Below are 16,842 nucleotides of genomic sequence, written 5' to 3' on the forward strand. Positions count from 1 at the left end.
TCCCGATCGAACGGTAACGAAGGAGCAGTGCTAAACACAAGTGAGCACGCGCACACACCGCTCGCGCCCAAGGGTTCTAAGAGGTCTCCTGCGGGTCCCCGGGTTGACCAATGGATGCTGAGTGACGTCAGCAGTCACTAAGGATATGGAAAGGTGGTTCTAATGGGCTATTTCTTGACGTGGCCACTGATCAGTTCTTTTCTAAGATTGGGCCTAGCTCCGCCCCCTACTTCTCGTTCCGCTGTCATCCCCGTCCCCTACTCCACACGAAAGGATCTGGTGTACTCTGTCAACATGACCCCTTTAGGCAGCGTGATGGATCTTTCCCAGAGATCTGAGTGGATCTGGGAGCTAGGCCAAAAGACGATTCTCTGTCTGAAATAAAACCTCGTCCGAGCTCGCCTCCTGCAACCGGGTGGCGGTGCCTCAGAGTGACTCTTTCATCTACCGTCAAATGTCAAAAAGCTTCTTCATGGGAGAAGACAGCAGCTTCAGAGGCCCCTCCCCTCACCTGGGCCCTCGGCTCATACACACTCGTGAAGTCGATATGAGCGAATAATACTCAGTACTATTTTCCCGAAGACAACATCTCTGCCACAACAGCACCACTCAAAAGCCTCCCGATCGAACACTAACCGAGGGGAAGTGCTAAACACAAGTGAGCATGCGCACACACCGCTCGCGCCCAAGGATTCTAAGAGGTCTCCTGCGGAGCCACGCGTTGACCAATGATTGCTGATTGCCGTCAGTGGTCCCTAGGGGGATTGAAAGTTGTTTCTCACGGGCTATTTCTTGCCATGTCTACAGATAAGTTCTTTCCTAAGCTCGGGACTAGCTCCGCCCCCTACTTCTCCATCCACTCTGTCATCCACTTACCCTATTCCACACGGAAAGATCTGCTATACACTTTTAACATGACCCCTTTTGCAGCTTGATGGATCTTTCTCAGATATCTGTGTCGGATCTGGTAGCTCAGCCGATATCCGATTCCATTTCTCACCCAATCCGCTGCCCCGCTCGCCTCCTGCAGCCTGTTGGAGGTTCCCGACCCCTACTCCACACGGAAAGATCAGCTGTCCTCTTTCCTCATCACCCTGTTTGGCAGGGTGATGGATCTTTCCCAGATGTCTGAGTCGGATCTGCGAGCTCACCCGAAAGCCAATTCTCTTTCACGTACAAACTATGTCCGGGCTCGCCTCCTGCAGCCCGGTGGAGGTGCCAGAGAGTGACTGTTTCTTCTACGGTCCAAAGTCAAAAAGCGTCTTCATGGCAGAAGACAGCAACTTAACAGGCCAGCCCGCTCACCTGCCACCTCGGCTCTTATCCACTTCTAAACCTATTTCCCGCGATGACTCGGTACTATTCTATAGAAGCCAACCGCTCTGCCACAACAGCACCACTCAAAACCCTCCCGATCGAACGGTAACCAAGGAGCAGTGCTAAACACAAGTGAGCACGCGCACAAACCGCTCGCGCCCAAGGGTTCTAAGAGGTCTCCTGCGGGGCCCCGGGTTGACAAATGGCTGCTGAGTGACGTCAGCAGTCACTAAGGATATTGAAAGGTGGTTCTAATGGGCTATTTCTTGACGTGGCCACAGATCAGTTCTTTTCTAAGATTGGGCCTAGCTCCGCCCCCTACTTCTCGTTCCGCTCTGTCATCCCCTTCCCCTACTCCACACAAAAGGATCTGGTGTACTCTGTCAACATGGCCCCTTTAGGCAGCGTGATGGATCATTCCCCGATGTCTGAGTGGATCTGGGAGCTAGGCCAAAAGCCGATTCTCTGTCTGAAACAAACCTCGTCCGAGCTCGCCTCCTGCCACCTGGTGGCGGTGCCTGAGAGTGACTCTTTCATCTACCGTCAAATGTCAAAAAGCTTTTTCATGGGAGAAGACAGCAGCTTCAGAGGCCCGTCCCCTCACCTGGCCCCTCGGCTCATACCCACTCGTGAAGCCGATATGAGCGAATATTACTCAGTACTATTTTCGCGAAAACAACATCTCTGCCACAGAGCACCACTCAAAAGCCTCCCGATCGAACGGTAACCAAGGAGCAGTGCTAAACACAAGTGAGCACGCGCACACACCGCTCGCGCCCAAGGGTTCTAAGAGGTCTCCTGCGGGGCCCCGGGTTGACCAATGGCTGCTGATTGACGTCAGCTGTCACTAAGGATATTGAAAGGTGGTTCTAATGGGCTATTTCTTGAGGTGGCCAGAGATCAGTTCTTTTCTAAGATTGGGCCTAGCTCCGCCACCTACTTCTCGTTCCGCTGTCATCCCCGTCCCCTACTCCACACGAAAGGATCTGGTGTACTCTGTCAACATGACCCCTTTAGGCAGCGTGATGGATCTTTCCCAGATGTCTGAGTGGATCTGGGAGCTAGGCCAAAAGCCGATTCTCTGTCTGAATCAAACCTCGTCCGAGCTCGCCTCCTGCCACCTGGTGGCGGTGCCTGAGAGTGACTCTTCCATCTACCGTCAAATGTCAAAAAGCTTTTTCATGGGAGAAGACAGCAGCTTCAGAGGCCCGTCCCCTCACCTGGGCCCTCGGCTCATAGGCACTGGTGAACCCGATATGAGCGAATATTACTCAGTACTATTTTCGCGAAAACAACATCTCTGCCCAAACAGCACCACTCAAAAGCCTCCCGATCGAACGCTAACCGAGGGGAAGTGCTAAACACAAGTTTGCACGCACACACACCGCTCGCGCCCAAGGGTTCTAAGAGGTCTCCTGCGGGTCCCCGGGTGGACCAATGATTGCTGATTGCCGTCAGTGGTCCCTAGGGGGATTGAATGGTGTTTCTCACGGGCGATTTCTTGCCATGTCTACAGATAAGTTCTTTCCTAAGCTCGGGCCTGGCTCCGCCCCCTACTTCTCCATCCACTCTGTCATCCACTTACCCTACTCCATACGGAAAGATCTGCTATACACTTTTAACATGACACCTTTTGCAGCTTCATGAATCTTACCCAGATGTCTGTGTCGGATCTGGTAGCTCAGCCGAAATCCGATTCCATTTCTCAACCAATCCGCTGCCCCGCTCGCCTCCTGCAGCCTGGTGGTGGTTCCCGACCCCTACTCCACACGGAAAGATCAGCTGTCCTCTTTCCACATCACCCTGTTTGGCAGCGTGATGGATCTTTCCCAGATGTCTGAGTCGGATCTGCCAGCTCAGCCGAAAACCAATTCTCTTTCACGAACAAACTGTGTCCGGGCTCGCCTCCTGCAGCCCGGTGGAGGTGCCAGAGAGTGACTGTTTCTTCTACGGCCCAAAGTCAAAAAGCGTCTTCATGGCAGAAGACAGCAGCTTAACAGGCCAGCCCGCTCACCTGCCACCTCGGCTCTTATCCACTTCTAAACCTATTACCAGCGATTACTCGGTACTATTCTGTAGAAGCCAACCTCTCTGCCACAACAGCACAACTCAAAAGCCTCCCGATCGAACGGTAACCAAGGAGCAGTGCTCAACACAAGTGAGCACGCGCACACACCGCTCGCGCCCAAGGGTTCTAAGAGGTCTCCTGCGGGGCCCCGGGTTGACCAATGGCTGCTGAGTGACGTCAGCAGTCACTAAGGATATTGAAAGGTGGTTCTAATGGGCTATTTCTTGACGTGGCCACAGATCAGTTCTTTTCTAAGATTGGGCCTAGCTCCGCCACCTACTTCTCGTTCCGCTCTGTCATCCCCGTCCCCTACTCCACACGAAAGGATCTGGTGTACTCTGTCAACATGGCCCCTTTAGGCAGCGTGATGGATCTTTCCCAGATGTCTGAGTGGATCTGGGAGCTAGGCCAAAAGCCGATTCTCTGTCTGAAACAAACCTCGTCCGAGTTCGCCTCATGGAACCTGGTGGTGGTGCCTGAGAGTGACTCTTTCATCTACCGTCAAAAGTCAAAAAGCTTCTTCTTGGGAGAAGACAGCAGCTTCAGAGGCCCGTCCCCTCACCTGGCCCCTCGGCTCATACCCACTCGTGAAGCCGATATGAGCGAATATTACTCAGTACTATTTTCGCGAAAACAACATCTCTGCCACAAGAGCACCACTCAAAAGCCTCCCGATCGAACGGTAACCAAGGAGCAGTGCTAAACACAAGTGAGCACGCTCACACACCGCTCGCGCCCAAGGGTTCCAAGAGGTCTCCTGCGGGTCCCCGTGTTGACCAATGGATGCTGAGTGACGGCAGCAGTCACTAAGGATATTGAAAGGTGGTTCTAATGGGCTATTTCTTGACGTGGCCACAGATCAGTTCTTTTCTAAGATTGGGCCTAGCTCCGCCCCATACTTCTCGTTCCGCTCTCATCCCCGTCCCCTACTCCACACGAAAGGATCTGGTGTACTCTGTCAACATGACCCCTTTAGGCAGCGTGATGGATCTTTCCCAGATGTCTGAGTGGATCTGGGAGCTAGGCCAAAAGCCGATTCTCTGTCTGAAACAAACCTCGTCCGAGCTCGCCTCCTGCCACCTGGTGTCGGTGCCTGAGAGTGACTCTTTCATCTACCGTCAAATGTCAAAAAGCTTTTTCATGGGAGAAGATAGCAGCTTCAGAGGCCCGTCCCCTCACCTGGCCCCTCGGCTCATACCCACTCGTGAAGCCGATATGAGCGAATATTACTCAGTACTATTTTCGCGAAAACAACATCTCTGCCACAACAGCACCACTCAAAAGCCTCCCGATCGAACGGTAATCAAGGGGCAGTGCTAAACACAGGTGAGCATTCGCACTCACCGCTCGCGCCCAAGGGTTCTAAGAGGTCTCCTGCGGGGCCACGCGTTGACCAATGATTGCTGATTGCCGTCAGTGGTCCCTAGGGGGATTGAAAGTTGTTTCTCACGGACGATTTCTTGCCATGTCTACAGATAAGTTCTTTCCTAAGCTCGGGCCTGGCTCCGCCCCCTACTTCTCCATCCACTCTGTCATCCACTTACCCTACTCCACCCGGAAAGATTTGCTATACACGTTTAACATGACCCCTTTTGCAGCTTGATGGATCGTTCCCGGATGTCTGTGTCGGATCTGGTAGCTCAGCCGAAATCCGATTCCATTTCTCAACCAATCCCCTGCCCCCCTCGCCTCCTGCAGCCTGGTGGAGGTTCCCGACCCCTACTCCACACGGAAAGATCAGCTGTCCTCTTTCCACATCACCCTGTTTGGCAGCGTGATGGATCTTTCCCAGATGTCTGAGTCGGATCTGCCAGCTCAGCCGAAAGCCAATTCTCTTTCACGAACAAACCGTGTCCGGGCTCGCCTCCTGCAGCCCGGTGGAGGTGCCAGAGAGTGACTTTTTCTTCTACGGTCCAAAGTCAAAAAGCGTCTTCATGGCAGAAGACAGCAGCTTAACAGGCCAGCCCGCTCACCTGCCCCCTCGGCTCTTATCCACTTCTAAACCTATACCAGCGATTACTCGGTACTATTCTGTAGAATCCAACCTCTCTGCCACAACAGCACCACTCAAAAGCCTCCCGATCGAACGGTAACCAAGGAGCAGTGCTAAACACAAGTGAGCACACGCACACACCGCTCGCGACCAAGGGTTCTAAGAGGTCTCCTGCGGGGCCCTGGCTTGACCAATGGTTGCTGAGTGACGTCAGCAGTCACTAAGGATATTGAAAGGTGGTTCTAATGGGCTATTTCTTGACGTGGCTACTGATAAGTTCTTTTCTAAGATTGGGCCTAGCTCCGCCACCTACTTCTTGTTCCGCTCTGTCGTCCCCGTCCCCTACTCCACACGAAGGGTTCTGGTGTACTCTTTCAACATCGCCCCTTTAGGCAGCGTGATTGATCTTTCCCAGATGTCTGAGTGGATCTGGGAGCTAGGCCAAAAGCCGATTCTCTGTCTGAAACAAACCTCTTCCGAGCTCACCTCCTGCAACCTGGTGGCGGTGCCTGAGAGTGACTCTTTCATCTACCGTCAAATGTCAAAAAGCTTCTTTATTGGAGGAGACAGCAGCTTCAGAGGCCCGTCCCCTCACCTGGCCCCTCGGCTCATACCCACTCGTGAAGCCGATATGAGCGAATAGTACTCAGTACTATTTTCTCGAAGACAACATCTCTGCCACAACAGCACCACTCAAAAGCCTCCCGATCGAACGCTAACCAAGGAGCAGTGCTAAACACAAGTGAGCACCCGCACACACCGCTCGCACCCCAGGGTTCTAAGAGGTCTCCTGCGGGGCCCTGGGTTGACCAATGGTTGCTGATTGCCGTCAGTGGTCCCTAGTGGGATTGAAAGTTGTCTTTTCAAAATGAAGGTCTGCTTGTGCCACTCCAATATTTTTTAAAACATTCTAATGCCTTTGCTCTTAGGATCAAATTCATGGCTTCTGTCCACTTCTCCTGCCGCATCCCACACCGTGACAAGATCACACCTTTGCAGCATGTCTCATTGATGCAACTTTACATTCATCTCTGTGACTCTTGTTCATGTGTGTCACCTCCTATAGGCTGTGAGCCCTGGAATGGAAAGATTCAGTCTATTTTGGTTTAACCTGTTTGCAGCAGGTTTGGGTACAAATCTGGGGCCTGCCTCTAATTAGCTGTGTGACCTTGTACAAGTTACTTCCATAAGTCTCGTTGCTGCATGTGGAAAACAGAGAAAACATTACCTGCCTCTGCAGAATGTTGAGAGGATGGAATTAAATAACTCATGTAGCATGGCTAACACAGAGTACGGCCTCTACGAGATGGCAGGACCGGACTGGGAGTAGCATCAGTAAGTTCTGTATGTAGTCGCTGTCCACCCATCAAATGGCCCTGAAATTAGCACTGTCCTGAATACAAATCTTCAAGTAAGCCCAGAAATAAACTCTCCCAAAAGAGACCCTGGGAATAGGAGAGAAGGGGCTGCCTTTTACACTTCAGCACCTGGAGACTTCTCCCAGGGCCCTGAAAGGTGGCTTCCCTCCTAAGAGGAGACAGACAGAGGCAGCCTGACCCAGCCCCTCCAGCCAGGAGAAAGGGTGGTCAGGGTTTATCAAATTCCCAGAAGTGTCTAGAACCCCAGAGAGCAGCCTTCTTAACAGGTCTATTTCATTAAGTCCCTTCCTCTCTCAAGAGCCTGCAGTGGCTCCCTGCAGCCTAGAGCATCCAGTGCAGCCCCCTTTACTTATGGGAATCTCACTCCCATCTCCCACCTGACCTCAGAACCCACTCTTCATTCAGACAGGCCTCTTCACCTGCCTCTAAACTCTTTCCTGACCGCAGGCCCTGCCTTCTGACCTAGAAAGCCCTCTATTTTCAGGTAATGCTCTATAAACCCTTCCACTCCCCTCAGGGCCCTCCTCTTCCAGAAAGCTCTCTAGGACTGACCCAGCCCACACTAATCTCCCCCTCTTCTGAGGTCCCAAGACCCTAATGCCTCCAATATAAGAAAAACCTCTGGTATAAGACAGACCCATCTGAGTGAAATTCCAAGCTTCTACTGTTCAAGAATAATTTTTTTTTAAGGATAAAATCATGAATGCTACACAAATATAAAATGAACATGTGTCAAAGCTTTTATTTAACTCATTAATGAGAGAACCAGTAAGATGTTATACATGATTCAAGGAAGAATCCAAAGAGCATGTATGTATACGTGTATAGCTCTTAGTCCACCCATCCCAGATGTCCATTGACCTCCTCTGACAAAACTCATTTGCATCTCAGTGAACAAGGATAGTTTGCATTATTATCAGTTTTCTACAGCTTACAGAATAATGAAATAGCTCAGAGACCATGACAGGCACAAAGGCCTCGAGAAACAGATAACATCTAATAGTCAATTAAAAGGACACCTGGTAAACGTTTTTGCCTTTTTTAACATGTTTCATAATCTTACCTGGCACTACTTAATCAGCTGTGCATCTCTGGAAAGTCACTTAAATTCTGAGGGCCTCAGTCTCCTCATATGTAAAGTGAGAGGGAAAGCACAAAACCCTGCAGGCTCTCGGCATAGAGGAGCTCCAGAAGGAGATGCTTCAATTATTACAGATATTTCCCTGCCCCTGAATTTCCCCTGGCTACTTCAGCTGCCACCTCTTAGCCTACGGGCGGCAAGGCAGGCAGACTCTGCTCTCTGTCCCCCACCACCTCCCACCAAATATGAACCAAAGCCTCTTCCTTCATTTCCCCTCAGCAACACCGAGACATGCTCAAGGGACCTTTAGCAAAATTCAGATGGAAAGAGAAAAATCTTCACAGAACTAGTGGGATAGTTTTTCCTGCCTCCTTCTTTAGAGCATGGTGTGCTCTCCACCCCCAAGGCCAAGGCAACATAGACAGCAGGTCTTTTGTAAAGTAATTCAAGACTGGTAAGACACTTTTGCCATACTTCTGTCAAAGAGATATGCTAGAAAGATGTAACCTCCCTGGAGGGTCTGATGGGTGTTTTAGACAAATATCTCTTCCAAAGGCCAGAGTATCCAGAAGGTCTTTCCCCCTCCCCTCCTCTGCCCTTAGCATCAGAAGATTCCCCCAACAATAAAATTGATAAATTGACTATCATGACGTTAAAGGAAGTACGGATGGTGAGGAGGTCCAAGCTGAAGAAGCTCAGGAGGTCCCTCCAATATCTCCATCCCATGGGTTCTGGGATTGATGAGGGCATGGACCCTGTTCTTTACAAACAGAAAGGATGTTCTTTGGTATTCCCTGTGAGTGACTGGGCTAACACAAAGCACACTCTAGGGCAAGTTCCCACAACCCAGCCGGTCCCTCAGGGTATCTCAAATGTCACTTTTGTTCATATGTTGTCTACTGCTATAACAGAATACCACAGACTGGGTAATTTATGATGGACACACATTTATTTGACTCACACTTCTGGAGGCTGGAAAGTCCAAGACCAAGGGGCTGCAACTAGCAAGGGACTTCTTGCTGCATCTTAACATGGCAGAAGGCATCACATGGGCAAGAGAGAGTGAGAGAAGGGGGCCAAACTCATGCTTTTATAAAAAACTCACTCCCATTATAACGAATCCACTCCTGCTATAATGGCATTAATCCATTCATGAGAGCAGAGCCCTCATGACCTAATCAACTCTTTTAAAAGGTCCCACATTTCACCCTCTTGCATTGGGAATTAATTTCCAACACATGAACTTTGGGGGACATACTCAAACCACAGCAACACCACATGATTTCTTGAAGGCTCACTTACTCCAATCTCCCTATTTTACCTTTGGTCAAGCAGACACTAGATACCACTGTGCTTCCCTGGTGCTCAGGACATATCCTTTCTGCAAATCTAAGCCCATACAGAAAAACACCTCAAAGATATATGGATATCCCTACTGACCTAAAGAATAATCGTGGACATGCACAAATTTACCCATGAAGATGTCCACTGTGGTATTGTCTAGAAGTATGAAAAACTGAAACAAACTAAATGCCCAGCAATAGGGGATTGGTTAGATATATATAGTACAACCATCCAATGCAGTGCTAGGCAGTCATTCAAAATGTGACATACAAGGGGAGAGGAGATATCACAGCAAGCTCACTCCATTTAAGAATATTTGTAAGGTTAAGCAACTACAAAGAAAGGGGAAAAAAAGAAACCTCAACATTAACAGTGGCTGTTTTTTATTTTCTTCTTTTTCCTTTTGGTTTCTAAGTGTCCTGCACTAACATGTATTTGTACATGAATAGACAGACAGATAGAGATAGGTAGGCAAACAGTCATAATCCAACTCCCTGAAGCTAGACCCAACAATCACCAGGCCCACTGGAAACCAGTTCTGGGTTCCAGTCTGAGGAACAAGCCGCATTTGCCAGACCAGTGATATGCAAATGGGGAGTGGGGGGAATGAATTCTTTAGGGCTGGCACCTTCCACAATGACTCACTCAAAGTGAGCCACCCCACACCACCACACCACAAAACACACACATACACACACAGTCTTGCCAAAGAAGAGGCTTATGGGTAAAACCATTCAACAACTAGAATATCCATCCTGTAAGGTTCATCTAGTGTCTGCTCAGGGAGATCAAGGGCACTCTTAGCAAGGTTGTACAGTGGGGAAGCCCTGGCCTGAGAGTCTCAGAGCCTCCAATCTCAGCTCTCTGGCCCTGACCTTGCCTGCCTTTCTCTGGTCTTCCGTTCATCCATCTATAAAACAAATGTGTGGGGTTGAATGAAGGGCCTCCCAGATCCCCTTTCTCAAGACTCTCAGAGATATTTTGCTTTATTCTGGCCCCATCTCTCCACAGCCCTCAGGACAGCCCCAGAGTGAACTGGAATGCCCCAATCTAGGTCCTAACCCCTCCCAGTCTGCAGGAGGCGTAAGGGTAGCAATACAGGAGGCAGACCAGAGTAAGTTACCAAAGGAGGCTGGGAGGTGTCCTCTCCCAGGAGGCTCTAGACCATGCAGCTTCCCCTGCATCCCCCCAAGGAAGCCCAGGACAGAATGACTGGCAGGGCTGGGGTGAAGTCAGGTTTGTACCTTTGCCCACCCACTCCATCCCCAAGGGCCAGTTGCTGGCTCACTTCCCTTCTCTGCCATTCCCATGGCTCCTCTGCTTCCCCAGGGTTTATCATCAACACGTTCATCTCTTTCTCATCATGTTTTATTTTTGACAACCACTTTCTAGCCTGTGGCAAGCCTTTGGGTTTTTAAACAAACCTAGCTTTGAATCTCCTTACCTCTTCAAAGCCCAGGTTCCTCATCAACAAAATGGGGGTTAGGAGAGGGTCACCAACCATATATTTTATCAATTCATTCATCAAATGTACTGAGAGCCTGCTCTGTGCAGACCCCTCCAGCCCCTCACAGATGCTGCCCGCCTGGGGCTCCCAGGCAAGTAGAGGAGATGAAATAAATGATTTTACAAAGAACTGCAGAGCACCATGACACAGCCAGGGTGGATGAAAGGGGAACTCTATCATAATGAAGGGAGACCTGGGATTTGTCCAAGGCCCCAAGGTAGGGAGCGAGCAGAGCAGGATCTGGAAGCCAGAAACCCTTCCCTGAGCAGGCATCCCCTGGGGCACGCTTGCATCTGCCAGGGCTGAGCCCTATGCTCTGAGGTGTGGGCAGCAGAGGGCAGAGGGCACAGGGTGGGAAGAGGGGTGAAGGAAACAGGCCTGACAGGTCACTCAGAGGGGAAAGCTTCAGCCAGGCCTAGCAGACACCCTAGCACGCCCCAGAACTCACCTGCCAGCTACTGGGAGCAGGAGGCCCTGCCAGCAACCCAGCCAAGCTGCGTCCCCGCCTGCCGCCCCCTCCCCATTCTGCCCTTTGCTCTTTGCCTGTGACAGGGCTCCTCTGCCCAAGTGCCCCGCCTTGCCTCTGTCCAACCTGTCTGGCTGTCCTCTGACATATCGTTTGTCTACCCTTCTCTGCACGTGTCAGTCCTCTGTTCCTGTCTGTCTGTATATCATTCTCTAACAGCGCCTGTCTGTCTGTCCTCCTCTTCACACGTCTGGCTGGCGCGCCGGCCTCCCTGCATCTCTGGGCCTCCTCGCCGCGCCTGCCCCGCCTGCCGCTGTGTGGGTGTCGGGCTGGCTGTGCGCACAGGGGCGCGGCTCGGCCCGCCCAGTCCCCCGCGTCCCCCATCTCAGGAATGACCCGGGCCGCGGCGCAACGGTGCTGAGGCCCGGCAGCCGAGCCGCGGCCGAGGCAGGCCGGAGCGAGTGGCGGTGGCGTGGGCGGCGGCGCGGGGACGACGGGCGGCCGGGAGGAGCTGCGGCAGATCACGGCCAGGGCCGGGGCCGGGGCCGGGGCCGGGGCCGGGTCCTGGGAAGCCGCTGCCGCCGCCTCGGCCCGGGATCGCGGGCAGCGGGTCGGCTGGGCTCGGCCCGGCCCCGCCTGGTCCGCCCCGCCCCGCCCCTGCGCGCAGAGCAGGCCGAGGCGGAGCGGCGTGTCCCCTGCGACACCGGAGCCCGAGCCAGAGCCCGAGCCCGAACCGGAGCGCCGCAACATCCGAGCGGGAACCGGAGCGAGAACCGGAGCTGGAGCCGAAGCTGGAGCCGGCACTGCGGCGCACGGAGCGGAGCGCGGCAGCCAAGCCGAGTAAGGGGCGTGGGGCGAGGGCGGCGCTGGGGAGGGATCGAGGAGGGCGGTCCCGACCCCCTTTCCCCGCGCTCTGCGGCTGCACCCGCGAATGCACACAACCGGGGACGCGCCGCGCGGAGCCTCGGCACGCCGGGCGGGCGGATGCGTGGTCCGGAGCAAACCGCAGCGCTCTCGGAACAGAGAGGGACCCTAGGACTCCAGCTGACCCGCACCGACTGGTGGACCACCGGACTGGCAAGGGCTGAGGCTGACCCTAAGCACGCCCTCGGGCCGCGGGGAAAGGGAGGTCCCCCGGGTTCCTGCCTGACTCGAGTGCCAGACGAGCATCCATCCCTTGAGGGGAGCCCAAGAAGTCTCCCCAGCTCCGGGAGCTGTTTGGGGGACCTCGGTTTGGAGGACCTCTGAGCAATCCACTCAAGAAGGGGAAACTAGGGTGCGTTCTCGTCCGGGGTGGGAGAGGAAAGGGACCGGGGGGTTGTGGAGTTTGGAGCGTGAATCCAGGGCCCCACCCCCTGGAACTATGAAGTTTGACCCTCGGACAGGCGGGTCACCAGGGCCGTGCCCCTGTTTCCGTGCCTGCTGCGCTGGCCTATCTCAGCACCGAGGGTGCAAGAGGGAGTGTCTCCGCCGCACCTTCTCCCGCTTTGGGGCAGACTTTCTCTTGCGCTCTCAAAAGGCCCCAAGGCAGGGTCCGAGGCGCGGCTCCCGCTGGCTGCGCAGCTGAGCAGCGTAGCCACCTCTCCCCAGGCGCCCTCGGAAGCTGGGTAGTGCCCACCCCACCCCCGGCTGAGTCGCGCGGCCCTTCCTCTCTCCTCAGCGGGCTCTGCGGTCTGGAGGCTGGCGCACGGTGAGGACCCAGGGCTGCCCTCCTGATCCCGCGCCGGTGCCGGCCTGGGTACCCAGGCCCAGGCCAGGAAAGGGAAGGCTGAAGTGACAGGTGTGAGAGGCAGAGGCTCCGAGGGCTTGGTCTTTGCTCTTGATCCACGCAGTCCCACAGGCACCTGCCAAGAGATGTGCCTCTGGACTCTCTCCTCAAACATCCTGACTGCTTTACCAGAACAAGTGACTTCACCACCCTTGTGGCTCAGTTTCCCTGTCTGAAATGTAGGCAGGATTCTGGAACCACAGGCAGGCTTGGCTGACTTTCTAGGTGTATGACCTTAGGTAAGACACTTACCCTCTCTGTGTCTCAGTTCCTCCATCTGAAATATGGGGACGGTGAGTTGAGATGATGTGTGCGGGGAGCCTAGCCTAGTGTCTGGCAAACACCCAGTACTCAATTATAGTGGGCTACAGGTGTCATTTTATGAAGTGTCTGCACCAGTAGATGCTGAGGCAGTGAGTTCACTTGAAGTACTAGGGACATCATGCCTCTGAAGCCCCTCCAAGGATGCCTTTGAATCCCCCAAGGCCCATTGATGCCTAATTGCGCAGCAAAACCCTCCTGAGGGCCTGCCCTTTCTCAAGCATTCCCTCCTTCTGAGGCTCTCTGTGGCCCAGCCCACTTTTCCACTCCCCACCCCTCCATGTCCCTCCAGGTTGGAAAAGGCTGCATCTGACTGCAAGGGACACTCTTTTCCTCCCTTTGGCTGATGTCTGCTGTCCCAAATAGGGGCACCCTACTTACCACTCAGGCTGTGCACAAGGGAATTTACACACCTCCCTCCACTCCTGTGTTTGGGAGCATGTGAAGGTTTGCCTTCCCTGCAAAGCAACCAGGCTGTCAGGTGGCTTAGACTTGCCAGTGATGATGGTTCAGACAGGCAGCGGGAAGCAGCAGGGAGAGCAGCCACAAGGGCAGGAAGACAGCCAAGACGGCAGAGGGGTACCAGGCTTGATTCCTTACTGACTGGGATGTGTTCATCCAGGTGACGAAGCCACGAAGCACTAGAAATGAACCTCAGGGAGGAAATGGAGCTGGTGACTGACAGATTAGAACTTCAAAGCTAGACAGTTCCCAGGAAGGGATCTGCCCCAGTCTGCACAGCTGTGGCCTCAAACCCAGAGCAGAGCAGAAAGAGGCCCAGGGCCTAGGGGAGCATGCTGGGATCCTTGGGGTGGCATGGGGAGGTGTAGGTGACCAGGAGGTGGGAGGAAAGCAAAGGTCCAGTTTGTGGGCATTCATGTTGGTCCCTGGCCACCTGTGGCCCAGCTGCCCAGAGCAGGGAATGGGGGAGTGATTTCAGTTGAGGAAACATATCCATATGTTGCCAGGACCTGGTGAGACAGGCAGAGTGGGTTGCCTCATCAGGGCTCCTCCACACAGAAGCCCCTCTCTGCTCTTCTTCCTCTGTAACCTCTCCCACCCCTCCCCACTCACACACTAGGGTGTCACATTCCTGCCTCTTCCATAATCCTCACTCCTCATCTCCCCAAAGGAGTTAATCGGAAACTAATTAGGTTTGTGTCTACTGGTTCACAGAGTGGTTGGAACACAGCTGATAGGGAATGTGATGGGAATATAGGCAATATTGTCAGTCTTCGGGAATAATCAGTTGGATACCCTCACCCTGGAAGTGCTCAGAGCACAGGGCAAGTGGCAGGAAGACATAAATCTGCTCTCAGCCTCCTCAGAGGAGAAACTGAGGCCTGGAGGGTTTCTGGAGCCCCTTGCAGGAGAACACAAAAACAAAGAGTTGTGACTGAGGGCATAGTTTCTTGGAGCTGGGCTGCCTGGATTTATGGCATATAGGTCTGGGCAGCTGACTTATTATTCAAAGCCTCAGTTCCTTTTGAAAATGAGAATAAATATTACACACCTCCCAGGATAGTTGTGAGATCGAAGAAACAATAAACTCATACAGGAAGCATAAAGCAATGTCTGATGCGCTCTGCCAATGGCCCTGTAGTGTCTGCATTATGAAAATGCATTGCACACACACTGTTTCCTAAACATAAGCATTTCTCTGAATCCTGACAGCAGCTCTCTGATGTAGGTACTATCATTGTCTCCATCTTACTGATGAGAACACTGAGGCTGAGAAAAGTTAAAGGGCCATCCAACTCTGCTAGGTATAGAATACTTAAAACATCACTGTGACTCATCATAATTTTATATGACTTTGTAAAATTGATAATTAGCACATTGTAACTTAGATGTCATGTAATCAGTTATCGGAATGATTCCTCTATGGAGATCTTCAACCATTTTATGTCTGAGAACTGAAAAAGAATATGTTAATTGTCCACAGGCTATAGAATTTTTACAGACACCTTTACTTTTTTTCTATTCAAACAGTAACCAAACTGATTTAAAAGAGCAGCCTCCCATTCATTGCTTAGCCCTCATCTATTTTTCTCCAAAGCACTTACCATTCCAACATCTGTATATCTTATTTATTTATTTATTGTCTGCCCCCCAAAGGCAGGAACTTTTGGCCATTTTGTTCTCTCTGATATCCCCCAGAGCCTAGAATACTACCCAGCACTTAGTATGCTTTGCAAAATTATAAAGGGTTTTACAAACATAAAGTCTATTATTGTTATTATTTTTGCCAAGTGCATAGATTGATCGAAAATAAAACATTAAGGTTCATAGCAAAAACCATTAAAGCAAATATTTGGCAAATAGGACTTGCTCAAGAGCCAGGGATAATTTGATGAAGATTAAAAACAATGGAGATCATGTTTCTAATATTTTAATAAAGCTTCTTATCAGTAAGTTCAAAGACAAATTAACTTTTTAAAAATCTTTTCAATGACAAATGACGTGTTCAAAGGCAATTAAATTAGCTTTTAAAACTTTCAATGAGCTAACTATCACTGACTCATTCATTTAATTACTTTTTATTTTGTTAGCACAAAAGTTTTTATTCAAATCTTCATTTTAATAATTTTTTAAATTATAAAAGTAATATGTGGTTCACTATAAAAATTTTGGGAAAATCATAAAAAATATAAAGAACATAAAAATCCTCTTTAATCTCACCACTGCCCAGAGAGCACAATGACTGTGGACATTTTATTCTATTGCCTTTCTAATCTTTTGTTATGCATGAATATATTATCTAGGGTTTCTTTTTCCTTTTACAAAATAAAGATCAAACTGTATGCACAGTTCCATAATCTTTTTTTTTTAATAACCTGGGTTTTTTCCTCTTAACATTATACTAAAAGCAGGTTATTAAAATTTCTCTTAAAACGTGGTTTCACCACTATGTAATATTCATTATAAGTGTGTGGAATAATTTGCTCAGTCTCTCCTACCTTACTGGACAATGGGGTTGCCTCCCATGTTGTAGTGCTACAAATAATGCTTGCCTGTGTCTCTTTTGGTGTTTTCTGAGCCCCAAATGCAGCTTCTCTACACACTTGGTCAGCACCTAGTTGACAGCTTGCAGATGGACTGGTTTATGCAGTCAGACAGTAAATCAGCCTTAGAGTTTGGGCCACAATGGTGGTGAGGAAGGGGGTGACAGTTGATACTGTAGAGGGCCACTCCAGGTAAATTAAGGCAACATGGAGACCCAGTAAACTCCAGGCACATCCTGACCAACCCAGTGGGTTGCACATGTAGCCAGATGTTGCATGGGGACAGAAGGCCTCCTGCTGCAGAGGCTCTCACATACTTGGATTCCTTTTCTAATATCAGAACTGAATTACCTGTTTGCAAACCTGGATGCCTTCTACCCACCTCTTTGCCACTGTTATTTCACTTTTTCTACCCCACTCCTAAATTCATTCATTCCTTCATTCAGTCATATGACAAACATTTCATGACACTATCCACACTTGCCAAGGAATATTCTCCATTGCGGAGGTCACCAGCTGAGTTCCAGACTCATATAAAGACCTTCCTTTGACAAGAGAAAGTTTTCCTGCTGCCTCGGGAACCCCACCTGCAG

Source organism: Cynocephalus volans, chromosome 10 (genome assembly GCF_027409185.1).
Source record: "Cynocephalus volans isolate mCynVol1 chromosome 10, mCynVol1.pri, whole genome shotgun sequence".
Lineage (NCBI taxonomy): Eukaryota > Metazoa > Chordata > Mammalia > Dermoptera > Cynocephalidae > Cynocephalus > Cynocephalus volans.